Raw genomic sequence first — 14995 nt, forward strand, 5'->3', positions numbered from 1 at the left:
TTATCCATAATACCTGTGGTACGATCAACGTTAATGCCCGACTAATAATTATTATTATAGGCAAAAAATTTGAAGGATTTTTGAGTTAATTAGTAGATATCTAGATATTACTAGTTTCAAATAAGTAGATTTTTCTACAACCACTATTCCAAATGCATTTTTCTGCACAATTTTATGTTAGCAAACTTAAATTTTCTCACAGAATAACTGACAGTAGTGTGCAGAAAAGTGACGTTTCTGTGCCGGAAAGTTGTCTGCATAGTACCATTACATTCCTCAAAAAATCATAAATATAATTAGGTATAACATTAGCTTCTAATAACACAAAAATGTACTGGGTGATTCATTAAAACTAAAGATCATGGACTATGCTAGACTTTCGTGTCGCACCCTGTATATTTAAATATATGTTTATAAAGCGCCCATTTGAATTTAAAAGTTAACGGGTCACGGGAATTTTTTAATAATTTTCTAAAGTAAGTACACAAACAATTTTATTCCATAAGTAGTTTCTATACTTTCTAATTTCAAAATTTCACCCTGTATTATTGTTAATTATATTTCGTTAAAATTGGTTGTTAAGCAGCTTTTAAAAATATAAAAATATATAGGGTGTTCCAATAAAAATCAAACATATGGACTCTGCCAGGCTTGCGTCAATCACCCTGTAGATTTAAATTTATATTTAAAAAATGCACATTTATATATATTAAAATCGACGGATCCCAGCGCTTTTTATAATTCTTTAAAACAAGGACATAAATAATTTTATTCCATAAGTGCCTTTCACACTGTATAAAGGTTTTTGAAATTTGAATTGGATTAGTATGCCTTAAGTGGATGCACTTGTGCATTTAAATTCTAAACAAAAGAATCGGCGCATGTCCCTTTTGTCAAAAGATGAAAAGTATCGGATGTCACTAACATTCATCCAGTATAGGCTATTTATAAAAATTTGGGTGGAACCAAACAAAATTAATGTGTTGTTGGTGATGGGAATATATGGATGAGAAAGTTTTAGTCGATGGTAGATACACTGAAAATATCCGCAAATATCCGATTTATTTAAAGGTACGAAGAAGATACGACAACTCTCCAAAAGGTACGCAAATCGGATAATTATCCGCCGATTGGCAACACTGGGTCCAAGAACCATACCTCTACGCCCTACAATTAGTGATGTTGACTATAGTTACTTTCGAGTATTCATTACAAATCGGTACTTTTGTATAATCATTTACAGTATTCGTTACTTTGATTACTATAATTACTTTTGTTACTTATGTATTTGAGTACCGGTAATCATATCGAGAATCGTATTTCTCAGTAGGTAGGTATTTTGTATAGATATTCCGATATACCAACGACCTTCACCGATCTGTTTTTACTCGCTGGGATACGATTGGTAGAAAGTAATCAAGTTGATTGTTGTAGATACAATAGTCGTTACTCGCTCTGATACGATTGGTACGAAGTAACGAAGTAATCAGAGTAATCAAAGTAACGATTTGCCTCTCTGTATAGTAATCGTTACTTTCGGTATTCGTAAGTAACGAGTACTTTGTAACGAATAGATACTTTTTCAACATCTCTACCTAGAATAAGAAAGTTATGCTTCTATAAAACCAAAACATATACTTAATTCTCCTCTACGATTTATTCGTACTTAGTTCATTGCCATTGTTAAAACGTAATTTTAGTCTAATTCATACATAACTTCTCATTCATTTGGTTTTTTTGGACTTTTTAATACATTTTTTACAAAGAAAAGAGCTACCGTACCCATTAGTTACTTTTAAAGATGTGTCTAAAAGATTTAGTCTAATTTATATATAACTTCTTATTCACTTGGTTTTTTGGTCTTTTTAATACGTTTTTACAAAGAAAAGAGCTACTGTACCCATTAGTTACTTCTAAAGATGTGATAAATGTTTCCTACTTCCTTTTAATAACGGGCAGCTATTCCCACGAAAAAACAATTCAAGAAACATTCAATGACGTCTCGTGCTATCATTTCAGTCATTTCAAATATTTACTTTTTTTAGAACACAATGCATGAACCCGTCTAGCATGAAATCCTTAAAATCGATGTGAACAAGATTTTAATTCCAACGAAATTAGGTCTGGATCCCGCGTACCAAAAAAAGTTTATTAATATGTAGTAAGCTGAAAATTTGTTAATAGCTTATCGGTGTCTAGTCGGACAAACTTTGATGTAAGCGAACACTAGAACAGGGGAAGTTTTAATTGTGGAACGTGATTTTAATTGTTCGAAAACAGAGAAACAAGTGTAGAAATTACAAAGGAAGAAATATTGTATGCACTAAAGAACACGCGACGGAAAAAGCCCGGGGCCAGATCAACTGCCTATTGATATCCTGAAAATAATAGAAAATGATTACATGGATGTCATCTTAAAGCTCTTTAATGAAATTTTTAAACATTTATTTGTCTCCCAAAAAAGAAAAATGCTAGAGAATGCACCGACCTCCGCACCATAAGCTTGATGTCTCACACACTTATAATGTTTTTAAAGATCATTCATAAACGCATTTACCAAACACTTGATATGGATATCGAAGAAATCCAATTTGGATTCCGTAGAGGCGTAGGTACCCGCGAAGCTCCCTTTGCATTCAACGTCCTAGTCCAGATATACTTGGATGTGAACCAGGATATGTACGTCTGTTTCATAGATTTATAACAAGGCTTTCGATAAAGTCCGCCACAAACAGCTAATGGACGTCCTCAAAGCAAAACAATTACAATACAATGACCTTCGAATTATAATGAATCTATATTATAAACAACAGGTACACATACGCATTAACGAACCCACATCAGAAGAGTTCGAAATTAAAAGAAAAGTGAGACAGGGGTGTGTATTGTCACCACTACTATTTTTGCATACTCTGAAGAAATTATGAAAAGAGCTCTTGAGGGTGAAACAGCAGGAACAAAGGTAAATGGAACGCCAATTAACAACATTAGTTATGCGGACGATACTATCATAATAGCAGACAACCTTCAAGACCTCCAAAAGCTAATGAACAAGATAGTTGAGTATGGAGAAGAATATGGATTATCAATAAATATCAAGAAAACTAAATTTATGAGGATATCAAAGACCCAAAATAATGATGAAAGCCTGACAATTAAAGGTAAAACTTTAGAACAAGTTGAAAACTACAACTATCTGGGCATAATAATTAATCACACAAACGATTACTCCAAATAAATCAAAGTTCGAATAAAGAAAGCAAGAACAAACTTCAATAAAATGAGAAAGGTACTTTGTGCAAGAGAACTGAAATTAGACTTGCGAGTTAGGCTGACAAGGTGTTATATTTTCTCGGCTCTGCTTTACGGCATAGAAGCATGGACACTTAACGCGTCGACTACTAAAAAGTTGGAAGCGTTTGAAGAGTAGGTGTATAGAAGAATCCTGAAGATATCATGGACCGAGCATGTAACAAACAACGAAGTCATGTGAAAAGTCAACAAAAAGAATGTGTGTGTACTTTGTACGCACGTAAGAAGTTATACTTCTACTACATATTATGCGATTTTTAAGACAATACCAAAAATTTAAAAAAATGAAAGAATAAAACGCACACAAACACATTGAAAAATGCCACAAAGAAAAAATGATTTCTGAACGATAATTGTTGGCAAAAATTTTAAATACGCATTTTCTGAAAAAACAAATTATATAACAAATATACTTACAATCATAAAATGCATAAAAAAATAAAAACTTGCATCGGGAATCGAACCCGTGAATTTCGGGACGCTTTGATTCGTAATCGAAGCCTAGACTCACTCGTCCAATTCCACATTATTTGTCATGTGGAAAAATAGGGTAACTGAACGTTTTACTGTTTGACAGTAAGAACACAATATATTAGATGAATATTGGTAGAACTTTTGTTGGTAATCAAATTAAGTATGTAAATCAAAGCATTACATACCTACTAGATAAATAAATCTACGCCAAAAAATCATAATTTAAAAATAAAAATCGGACCTAATTTGGGATTTCTCTCTAAAATCCCCATTCTTGAGAAAATAAATATACATATTTCAACCTAATCCAAATGTATAATTACAATATGATTATAATAAAAACTACTTAACAAATTAGAATGAGTTTTCCTTGTCCAAAATAGTCCAAAAGTCCAAAAATATAGGTATATGAAAACTATTTAAAAAGGCAGTATAACTATTAACTAACTTTTGTTTGTTGTTTCTTTTCACACAAATTTTAAAACGCAACAACCATAAATAATAATCTAACTACATCTGTGCCACAGCCGCCATATTGAATAATTTTTGACATGTCATTTGAACATCCAATCAGAACAAAGTTATAATGCGCATGCGCCGGGATCATAGGTTTTAACATATAAAAATTCACCCTCATATCGCCGGTAAAGAAATATAACTTCAAAAATGGAAATATTGGAAACCATCAAGACACGAAAGCTGCAATGCCTGGGGCATGTTATGCGTAATGAGAGATACAACATACTTCAATTGTGTTATACAGGGGAAAATCCAGGGCACCAGAAGTGTAGGAAGAAGAAGAATCTCATGGTTGCGTAACTTGAGGGAATGGTACGGATGCACATCAACCGCACTGTTCAGAGCAGCAGCATCTAAGATCAGAATAGCCATCATGATTGCCAACCACCGTCGCGGAGATGGCACTTAAAGACAAAGAAGAAGAAGAGATTTTAATTGTGGAACGTGTTATCCTGACAAGTTTATGATTGTGAAAACTCGCAGATTGGTTTTAAGTTTATTCAATCTTTATATAATATGTATGTGAAAAAATGTTTGTCCGACAAATATGTTGGGCATTTTAATAAGTCCGACACGTAGAACATGTTAAATGACAGGAATTATGTTGGTGATAAGTATAGCAATCTGATTTTTGCATGAGAGTTTAATGAAAGGGTAACAAATCAATTGGAAGTTCTGTGTGACAAAATACATGGGACGTTTTCATAGTCTGACGTTCGAAATCTGTAACCTTTTCCACGATTTATTAAAACTTCCCTTGTTCCAGTGTTCCCGTACATCAAAGTTTGTCCGACTAGACACCGTTAAGCTATTAACCAATATTTTCAGCTTGCTATTAATAAACTTTTTTTTGGTACGCGGGATCCAGGCCTAAATGGTCACGCTAAGATTGTGTTGGTATATTTATCGCATTTTAAACGCTTTTGTGGCTTTTACCAGACCACTTGAAAAAAAATATTTTTATTGTTGTAATAGTAAGGTAAATAAAAACTTGATGTTTGTATATCGAATCGATTTTTTGCTATTTTTAAATATTTGCCATTTCTGCGCGTCAAAGGTGCGAATACGTGTATTCTTTTTCCTTGCCTTTTATCTTCCATTTTTGGAATTTACTATTTTATTTGGGAATTTTACTCCATTTCTGGACTCTCCCATCTCTCCAGCGATTTCTATACTGAGCAACATATTTCCAATTTTTTCCAGATATTTTTTTAATGTCATTTACCCATCTCATATGTGGTCTATCTCTTGGCCGACTACCTCAGTAAGTTCTCCAGTGTTCCAACGTGGTCTTCTTGTCTGGCAGTTTGGCCGTCAAAGCTCCATTTGACTTTGGCAATTTTTGTTGTTGATACCCCCGACTTTTGTTTTTGATCTTACCCATTCGTTCCTTTTTCTGACAGTCGTATACCTATCATTGCCCTTTCCATTGCTCTTTCTTTTGTTTGTTCACATTTGCCTTGGTCCAGGTTTGACATCCATGTCGTGATAATATACGGAGTAGAGGCATGGACACTTTCTGAAGCTTCTTTAAGAAAACTCGGGGTCTTCGAGATGTGATGTTACAGACACATTTGAAGAATTTCATGAGAGGATCGTGTGACTAATCTAAGGTCATACGTAGAATGGGCAAGGAATGCGAGATTATTAACAAAATCAAAGAAAGCAAACTAGTTGGCATGTTATGAGGATGAGGAATGGACAGACATGGCTTGTTGCCACTTATTCTTCAGGGTAAGGTATTATTGGAAAGAGGGGACCAGAGAAAAGAAGAATATCTTGGCTTCAAAACCTGAAAAGCAACAAACACTGTTTCTTGTAGATACTCGAACCGATATTAAACAACGTGTGAGCGTATCTACTGAAGTATCTGGACACATACTAGAAATAATATTTTAACAACTTAGCATACGCTTCACCAAAATCATATATAACAGAATCTACGACAAATGTGAAGCGGAAATCAACGAGACACAATTTGGTTTTAGGAACGCTATGGGCACAATGGAGCAGTGTTTTGTCTGCAAGTATTAGTACAGAGGTATAGAGATATGAATAAGGATGTCTACATGTGCTTTGTAGATTACTCGAAAGCCTTTGACAATGTGAGACATGACCAACTAATTGAAATTCTACAAAACATAGGAATTTATGATAAGGACATCCAAATTGTGACAAGTCTCTACTGGCATCAGACAACCAGGGTAAAAGTCGGCAATGCGTCCACAGAGAGCATTGATATCAGAAAAGGTGTACGACAGGGATGTGTTCTCTCATCTCTCCTTTTTAATATTTACTCCGAACAAATTTTTAAACGAAGGCATAAAAATCAATGGAGATACAGTCGTACTTGCCAGAAGTATCGACGAACTTCAGTATCTTATGGACAGAGTACAAAGAGCGAGTGAAGAAAGAGGACTTAACCTCAACATAAATAAAGCAAAATGGATGCTGGTCAGCAAAACTCAAAAACCTGCCAGACAATTGAAAATAAAGAACCAATTGAACACGTTGACTCGTATACATACCTTGGAACAGTCGTCAACTCAAAATGGGATCAAACAACTGAAATACGATCTAGAATTGAAAAGGCCAGAGCAACATTTAACAACATGAGAAATATATTCACCAATTCCGACATATCTCTCCCACTAAAAATACGGCTGCTAAAGTGCTATGTATCTCTAGTCTTGCTGTATGGCGCAGAGGCATGGACACTGACGGAAACATTAATGAGAAAGCTGGAGGCATTCGAAATGTGGGTGTATCGACGTATCCTCAAAATATCCTGGACGACTCACACCACCAACGTAGAGGTACTGCGCCGAATGGGAAAACAAAAAGAAATCTCTTTCACAATTAAGAAACGGAAACTTGAATACCTCGGTCATATTATGAGACATGATAAATATCATATACTCCAACTGATAATACAGGGTAAAATAGAAAGCAAACGCGGACCCGGAAAAAGAAGACACTGATGGCTTCAAAACTTACGCCAATGGTTTGGACTAACATCGATCGAGATATTCAGAAACGCCGCAAACAAAATTAAAATTGCGATGATGATAGCCAACGTCCGCAACGGACAAGGCACATGAAGAAGAAGAAGCATACGCAGATTCAAAGAATTAATACAAAAATTTCCAGCTACAACACCTGCGAAATATAAAGCAGCTGTGACAGACTTGAGGACTGAATAGAAGTTGTCGTGTATTATTATTGAAACCTTTGCAGAGATGTGTGAGTTCTCTCTCTCTCTCCTGTCGTTTCCCCATTACTGAGGATCGTGATTTCTTCCAATATTCCTAACAATGTTTCTCCATTGGTTTCTCTCTCATTGAGTTCTCTTTACAGAATTGTAAAATATTTGGGATTTAAATGGAAGAAAACGAACCACAATGGATGTTTATTAATTCGTGCTCTATCTCTTTAATATTTCTTGTTGATGTGCATATCCGCGACGAATGTTGGATATCATCATGGCACTCTTTATCTTATCAGCAGCAGCGCGGAAAAGCTGCACATATGTTGTGTTGAACCAGGTGCTCCATGGTGGTTAAGTTGCGTGTGTGATAACCTTATTGTCTACGGAAACAATTAAATAAAATTAAAATAAATGTAAAAACAACAAACTGTCTGTCAATAATATATTTATTTCAATCGGTAAAAAGAACGTGAAAATGTCTCGAAAGAGGGTTTGTTATTTTGACGAGGGTGTGACCGCACGCTGTGTCCGCTGTGACTCTACTGAATTAGACCACAAACACTAATCAGTCATTATGTGGTTCTACCATATGGCTAGACAAGCGACAATTTATTAGATCTGGTGTTTTAAAAACTGCAAAGGCATTTTACCTGAATAGGGATATACTTCGTTTCTTAAAACTTAACAGACCCTTCTATGCAAATGGTTTGTATATTGGGAACGAAACGCATGTGAATTTTAAATGACCCATATTATTTCGTTTAGAAAGGAAAGTTAATATTTAAAATTAGCAATAAAAAAATAGTAAAATAGTAATTGAAGCATATCACCACACCAGGTTCTGAGGTTCTTTAACCAGGATGTTCTTTTTCTTCCTGGACCTCGTTTTTCAATATTTTCCCTTACAAAATGGCCCGTAGAAAGGCATATCTGGATTCATTTCGCATAATGTGTACGAAGTATTCTAATCTTTGGAGATTTGATTGTTATCAGTACCTCTCGGTTATGTTCAATTCTGCTTCTGAGGGCCTCCCCATTTGTGACTCGGTCAATTCACGGAATTCTTACTATTCTCCGATATAGCCACATCTCAAGTTCTTCCAATTTTCTGTACACATTGTGACGAATTACCGACCGCAAATAACAGGTTTCGTCTCGACAGCCCATCAGCGTAGGAGACATCTGGAACAATGACTCACCGCAAAGTGAGGAAACGATTCCTCGTGAATGTTCGACAGTCAAGGCCACGGATTACTAGTGATGGGCGGTTTCGTTTTTCTGGAACGTTCAAGAAAATGTCTGGTATTTTGTATTCAATATATAAGGAACGAATTTTGTAAATAGAGTTAGTTTGTAAAATAAATTCGTCTGTACAGTTATATAAATAAAGTCGTATATAAATACGAACCGATATGCGATAGTTTCATTGTAATTATAAGTTATTACAGTAAAAAAACCGCTACAATATATTTGTTCATGGTCAACGATTCAACATCATAAAAAAGGGCAGCGAAGACGTAGTATTGCAGCACTCTTACTTTTATACCAAGAGAGAGGTTGTGGATTTTGAACAATTCCCCCATCTGGTAAAAGGTGGATCTAGCTTTTCCGAAGCGCGCTCTTATATTTTGGTCTTTAGTATATAAACAATATTAAACACTACAGCTATGAAAGTAATCCAATTGTCTAGTATGGTGAAGCCTATGTAGGTGTATGCTGTGCACACTACGACCAACTGGCCAGATGATAGTAGTAAAGGATGGTTCAAAAAGATTTCTATGTTAATTATTATAAACGACAGTGGGTAAATGGGTTTCATACCGAATGCCCCTTTGATTCTTAAATCAGGTGTCAGGACGGGAGATTGTCATTATGACACGAATGCACAAAATTAGGTATTTTTTGGAACGCAATATTACTGTTACGAAAAATTCTCGCTACTACATTTGAAGCTCTACTAGATTTTAAGGTTTTACAATTTTTTCAATTTTCCAACTAAGACATACACATGCATTTAGAGAGGGGACTAAAAATAATTCATTTAAAGTTAAGATATTTGGAGAGGGCATTCACATTTACCGCCTCTAAAGATAACCGCCTCCCATAGATCGACTATGGCCGTCTAGGGAAGAGCTAATAGCAGAATTTGGCCGCCAGAGTAGCATAGATAACGGACACTAACTACATTTTTAGTACATAAAGACCAACCCATGTTCGTAAATCAGAAGCCAGCTCGAGATCGATTCTTTGTCACTGTAATTGCATCTAAACTCTTAAAATTTCTCAATTCCTTCGACAATGGCCGGTCATTTCTCTTCTGATAACATTCGATAACGGTTCAGCGGCCAATCTTTCAATAGACAATAACCAGCGTGATTGTTTAGTGCAGTGTGTAGTATGCGAAGGCAGGGATGGACTCAGCCAATTATTCTCAATCTTGTAGAGAACTGAGTGATTGAAATATTTATATTTTAAGAATTAATATATTTTTTAATCAACATCTCATTTAATTTGCAATTTTACAATACGCAAATGTTAATATCAGTAACAAAACATTTAGGAAAACTATCAAGTGACATTTTTTTTACTTATCTAACGCTCCATGTGAGAGTAAAAATCTCGAGAGTAGCTCTCGAGAGTATATCTCTCAAGTGGACAAGGATTTGCTGCGAGCGATATGTTAGGAGTTCAAAAATTGATAAACCATTTATAATTGAATACCAGAGTATTCACTGAATGAAATGCAAATTTAATGTTCCAAGAAAAAATGTTATTGCTCTTTTTTTAAAGTTATTGCATGTTCTGCCAACTTGATTTAAAGCTAGCAGAACAGTAGTTAAAAATTGATAAATCATCAAATAATTGAATACCAGAGTATTCTCTGAATTAAATTCAAATTTAATGTTCCAAGAATAGTATATTGTGCAACAAGTGCAGAAAGGTACTAATTTCTCACGAGTTTGAAAAGTTGCGGTACGAGCGCAAGCGAGTGCCGCAATTCAAACGAGTGAGAAATTACCTTTCTGCACGTGTTTCACACTATACTTTTTCTACAAGCACAGTTTTTCCTAAAAATAAAAATCACAATTTCCAAACGACGATTAATTATAATAGGTACCTATGTGATAAATTTTAAACTGTATTTAATTAATACCTACTAATCAATTTAAATTCCTTATACCTAAATAAATTGCACAGAAATCAGTTAAAAAATTAATGCACTGCCTTAATTTGTTTAAATTTAAACAATTATTACACATTATTGACATTATATTTATGCAGTCACGGATTTACACAAAACCTACTTCATTCGACGTCTCTTGCACAGGTTGCTAAATCCTTATTGGTTATTTGATAATTATAAAATGTTTAATAAGAATAAAATTGTAAAATAAAACAGTTGTAACATCCATAATTTAGTTTCTATGCTATAGTTAAATATAATAATTGTCTTATAGGTTATATATTTGTCTAAAGTTTAACCACGGATGTAAACAGAATATAACGTTACTCAGAATGCGGTAGTCCACGGATGTAAACAGAATATAACGTTACTCAGAATGAGGTAGTCAACTGTGCAGAAAAGAACTTTGCGGCACAGAAACGTCACTTTGCGGCACAGAAACGTCACTTTGCGGCACAGAAACGTCACTTTTCTGCACACTAATGTCAAATATCTTATACTGTGAGAAAATATCAAGTTTGCTAACATAAAACCGTGCAGAAAAGTGCACTTTGAATAGTGGTTGTAGAAAATAGTTATTTTCCTAACTAGTGCGGAAAGTGATACTTTCACGCACGACACTGCCGTTGACCCGAACGACGCGATAGCGGAGTTCGGGCAAGCAGTCGAGTGCGGGGAAGACACTTTCCGCATGAGTTAGGAACAATATTTTTTCTAGGGCCGTACGTTTGAAAAAAGGCCACAAAAAATAGAGTTATATCAATTTTTATTTAGAAGTCAAAATACACAAATTAGTTCTTTGACAAGGTTGTCAAAACCAAACTTTCAATATAATGGGTTACCACGACGACGATATTGGTTTCCATGACGACGATTCAAAACCATTGTAATTGTCTACTGATCTAACTTTTAAATATTATGTCAAAATAATTTTATTTCATCGAATTATCTCGCTAATTTCATTAAAACATGAACACAATAAGGTAAATTTGAAATAAATTAGTAAATAATATCTAAATATTAGTTTATTGCATGTATTATAATACATAATACATAGTATATAGTCATAGTAGCTGAGGATCTAGGTATGGCAAGAGAGATGGTACAAGAACTCGTTGTAGCTACAGAAAATGTAGGTTTAAATATAAACATCTCAAAAACAAAAATAATGACAAATTTGGTACCCAACCAGAACATCAGTATTGGTGGGAAGGAAATAGAACTCGTAGATAGATATAAATACCTGGGACATGAAATTACGATTGGCAGGGATAACCAGACTCATGAGCTGAAGAGAAGAATCGGTCTTGGGTGGGCAGCATTTGGAAAACTGAGAGAAACTTTTAAAAGTGAGTTACCCACATGTCTAAAGAAAAAGGTATTCGATCAGTGCGTCCTCCCAGTCTTGACGTACGGATCAGAAACACTTACCTTAACTAAAGCCTCGGCTACCAAACTAAGAGTCACGCAGAGAAGAATGGAGCGGTCAATGTTAGGAATAACTCTGCGAGACAAAATCAGAAACGAAGAAATCAGGAGAAGAACAAAGGTGACTGACGTCATCGAGAGGAGGTTGAAGTGGAGATGGGCAGGACACGTAGCCAGAATGACAGATGGGCGATGGAGGTTGAAGTGGAGATGGGCAGGACACGTAGCCAGAATGACAGATGGGCGATGGACGAAGAGGTTATTGGAATGGAGGCCAAGAGAAGACAAGAGAAGCGTCGGTCGACCACCTACAAGATGGACTGACGACTTAAGAAAGGTAAATAAAAACTGGATGAGGGCGGCGCAGGATAGATGGGGTTGGAAACGAGGGGAGGAGGCCTATGTTCAGCAGTGGACTTTTGAGGCTGGATGATGATGATGTATTATAATATATTATAATACCATATTACAGGGTATTTTACTTTTCCGCACGCCGTGCGGAAAAATTTACTTTCACGCACGCCGTGCGGGAAAGTGCAACTTTCGGAAACGAAATGCGTGCGTGAAAGTGACTCTTTTAGCACGGCCGTAGAAAAAATATTTACCACACACCCGGCTCCAACCTTAGCACCTCACGACCTTTGTAGGTTTTCTTCATGACAAGTTGTCTCAAACAGTCATTTTCATTGAAATTGTTACATGTCTTACTGTTTCATTTCCATGACTGGAAGAATCTGAATCACTGCAATTCATATCGTCTTCGGTAGCCTACTCGTACATGCGTATTTTTGTAAATATGTTCGTATGTCTTTGTACGTTTTTCTTTATCATTCAAATCTCACACGAAATCTGTGTTGTTGCATACGTAATGTAGGATTTTGGGCTTTTTATCCCTTCCAGCTCTTGCGATACCTTTTCCCAGACATCGTATGTATGGGTGTATGCGTTACAACTTTATCGCCCGGTAACACTATTTCACTTTTGTATTTTAATAATACTCAATGAAAATGTTGAATGGGTTGCACATACGAGTTCATTTTAAATGAAGTAAAAGAAAGATGTGCTCAAAATCATTTAATTTCACTTCGACGACCGGTTTCGATCTCCACAATATACAGATCATCTTCAGGTCAGCGTTACAAGTGATTAAATGATGTGATGATTAAATCATTTAATCACTTGTAACGCTGACCTGAAGATGATCTGTATATTGTAGAGATCGAAACCGGTCGTCGAAGTGAAATTAAATGATTGTGAGTACGTCTTTCTTTTACTTCATTTAATACTCAATGACTTTGTCTGTTAAGATTAATTTCGGCCTTTCCGGACCTCTCATCTTGAACAACAACTTCAAAATAATGCCAGTAGCTAGCTTGAAATCAAGTTGACAGAACATGCCATAACTTAAAAAAAAGCAATAAATTTTGTCTTTTAACATTAAATTTGCATTTAATTCAGTGAATACTCTCGTATTCAATTATTATAAATACCTAATGGTTTATCAATTTTTTAACTACTGTTCTGCTAGTTTCAAATCAAGTTGGCAGAGCATGCGATAACTTAAAAAAAGAGCACTAAATTTGTTCTTGAAACATTAAATTTGCATTAATTTCAGTGAATACTCTGGTATTAAATTATTACAAATAATGGTTTATCAATTTTTTAACTACTGTTCTGCTAGCTTGAAATCAAGTTGGCAGAACATGACATAATTTAAAAAAAGAGCAATAAAATTTTGTCTTAAAACATTAAGTTTGCATTTTCTTTACACTTAATTATGGTACAATAATAACTGTGTTCTGCTGACTTTGTTCTGCTAACTTGATGGACATAAAAAATTCAGTTAGTAAAGATACAAAGTGTGCTCTTTCTTTAAACTTTGGTCTTTCCTTAAACTTTGGAACCCTTTTCAACATGTAAATTGGTTCGAATTTGTATAACTCGACATAGAACTTTCAAGCATCAATTTTCGTTTCAAGCCATTAAGTGTACGTTTTCCGAGAATGCCACAAATGGGTGGATCCGTTCGCGGTATAGGTACAGCTACAGAAGCAGACACGAGACGATTAATGGACGTAAAAATGTGTCTCTTTTGATGTCTCTTTCATCTCGATCAGTGAACGGGAACCCTATTTTTCTACTTTGATGTTATCACGACGCTGGCTGCGGCCAATGCTCGATTTCGTACCTAAAATGGCCAATCATTTAGTTAATTACTTTCTCTCTCGCTATTGTCGCAAAATGGAGACGAGGGCAAGTCCCCCAAGGCTTGAGCAACTCTTTATTATACACCGATAAAAAGTTTTAATGTTGGATAATTATAAATCAGCGCTAATAGTCGCCCAATCAGTGAAAGGTGGCGCAATTTTTCTGTAATTTCTTTTAACTGAATTAAGGGAAATAAAATGAAAGTCGTAAGAATTTCTGTGATATATGTACATACTAGGTTTCGGATATTTGTATTTCGCGCGGTGTCACTGCTCATTTTGACGTCAGTGACCATCCCACTCCACTGTAGTAATAATATATAAGGAAATTGTAAGCTGTATCTCTCTCTTGTATGTTACTTGAATTCTACAATAAAACTTGTCCGTTAAAAGTCCGGCTTTTATTGAACGTCTTGAGCACATGTGTGTGTCAGCAGAATATTTAGGGCTGATACATTACAGTTTTTATAAATGCAAAATCTGAAAAGTCGTTGGATGAGAACAAAAACACTATTTTGTGGTTTGAGATACACTTGTTGTATAGTCTTCCCGAAGTGATAATCTAGAAGGGCTGCAAAATACGCTTCCACAGCTGTTATGACCTCATCATTTGATGGAAAATGATGAATAAGTACTGAAACAGATGGAAGTCGCTAGGGGCCA

The 14995-nt window shown here is 35.3% G+C and overlaps 1 protein-coding gene across 4 annotated transcripts in view; it reads right to left on the reverse strand.

The window, feature by feature from the left end:
* LOC114336287 (tight junction protein ZO-2) overlaps window positions 1–14995 on the reverse strand; it is a 390572-nt gene that overhangs the window by 122288 nt on the left and 253289 nt on the right. The window lies entirely within an intron of this gene.

This window comes from Diabrotica virgifera, chromosome 8 (genome assembly GCF_917563875.1).
Source record: "Diabrotica virgifera virgifera chromosome 8, PGI_DIABVI_V3a".
Classification (NCBI taxonomy): Eukaryota; Metazoa; Arthropoda; class Insecta; order Coleoptera; family Chrysomelidae; genus Diabrotica; species Diabrotica virgifera.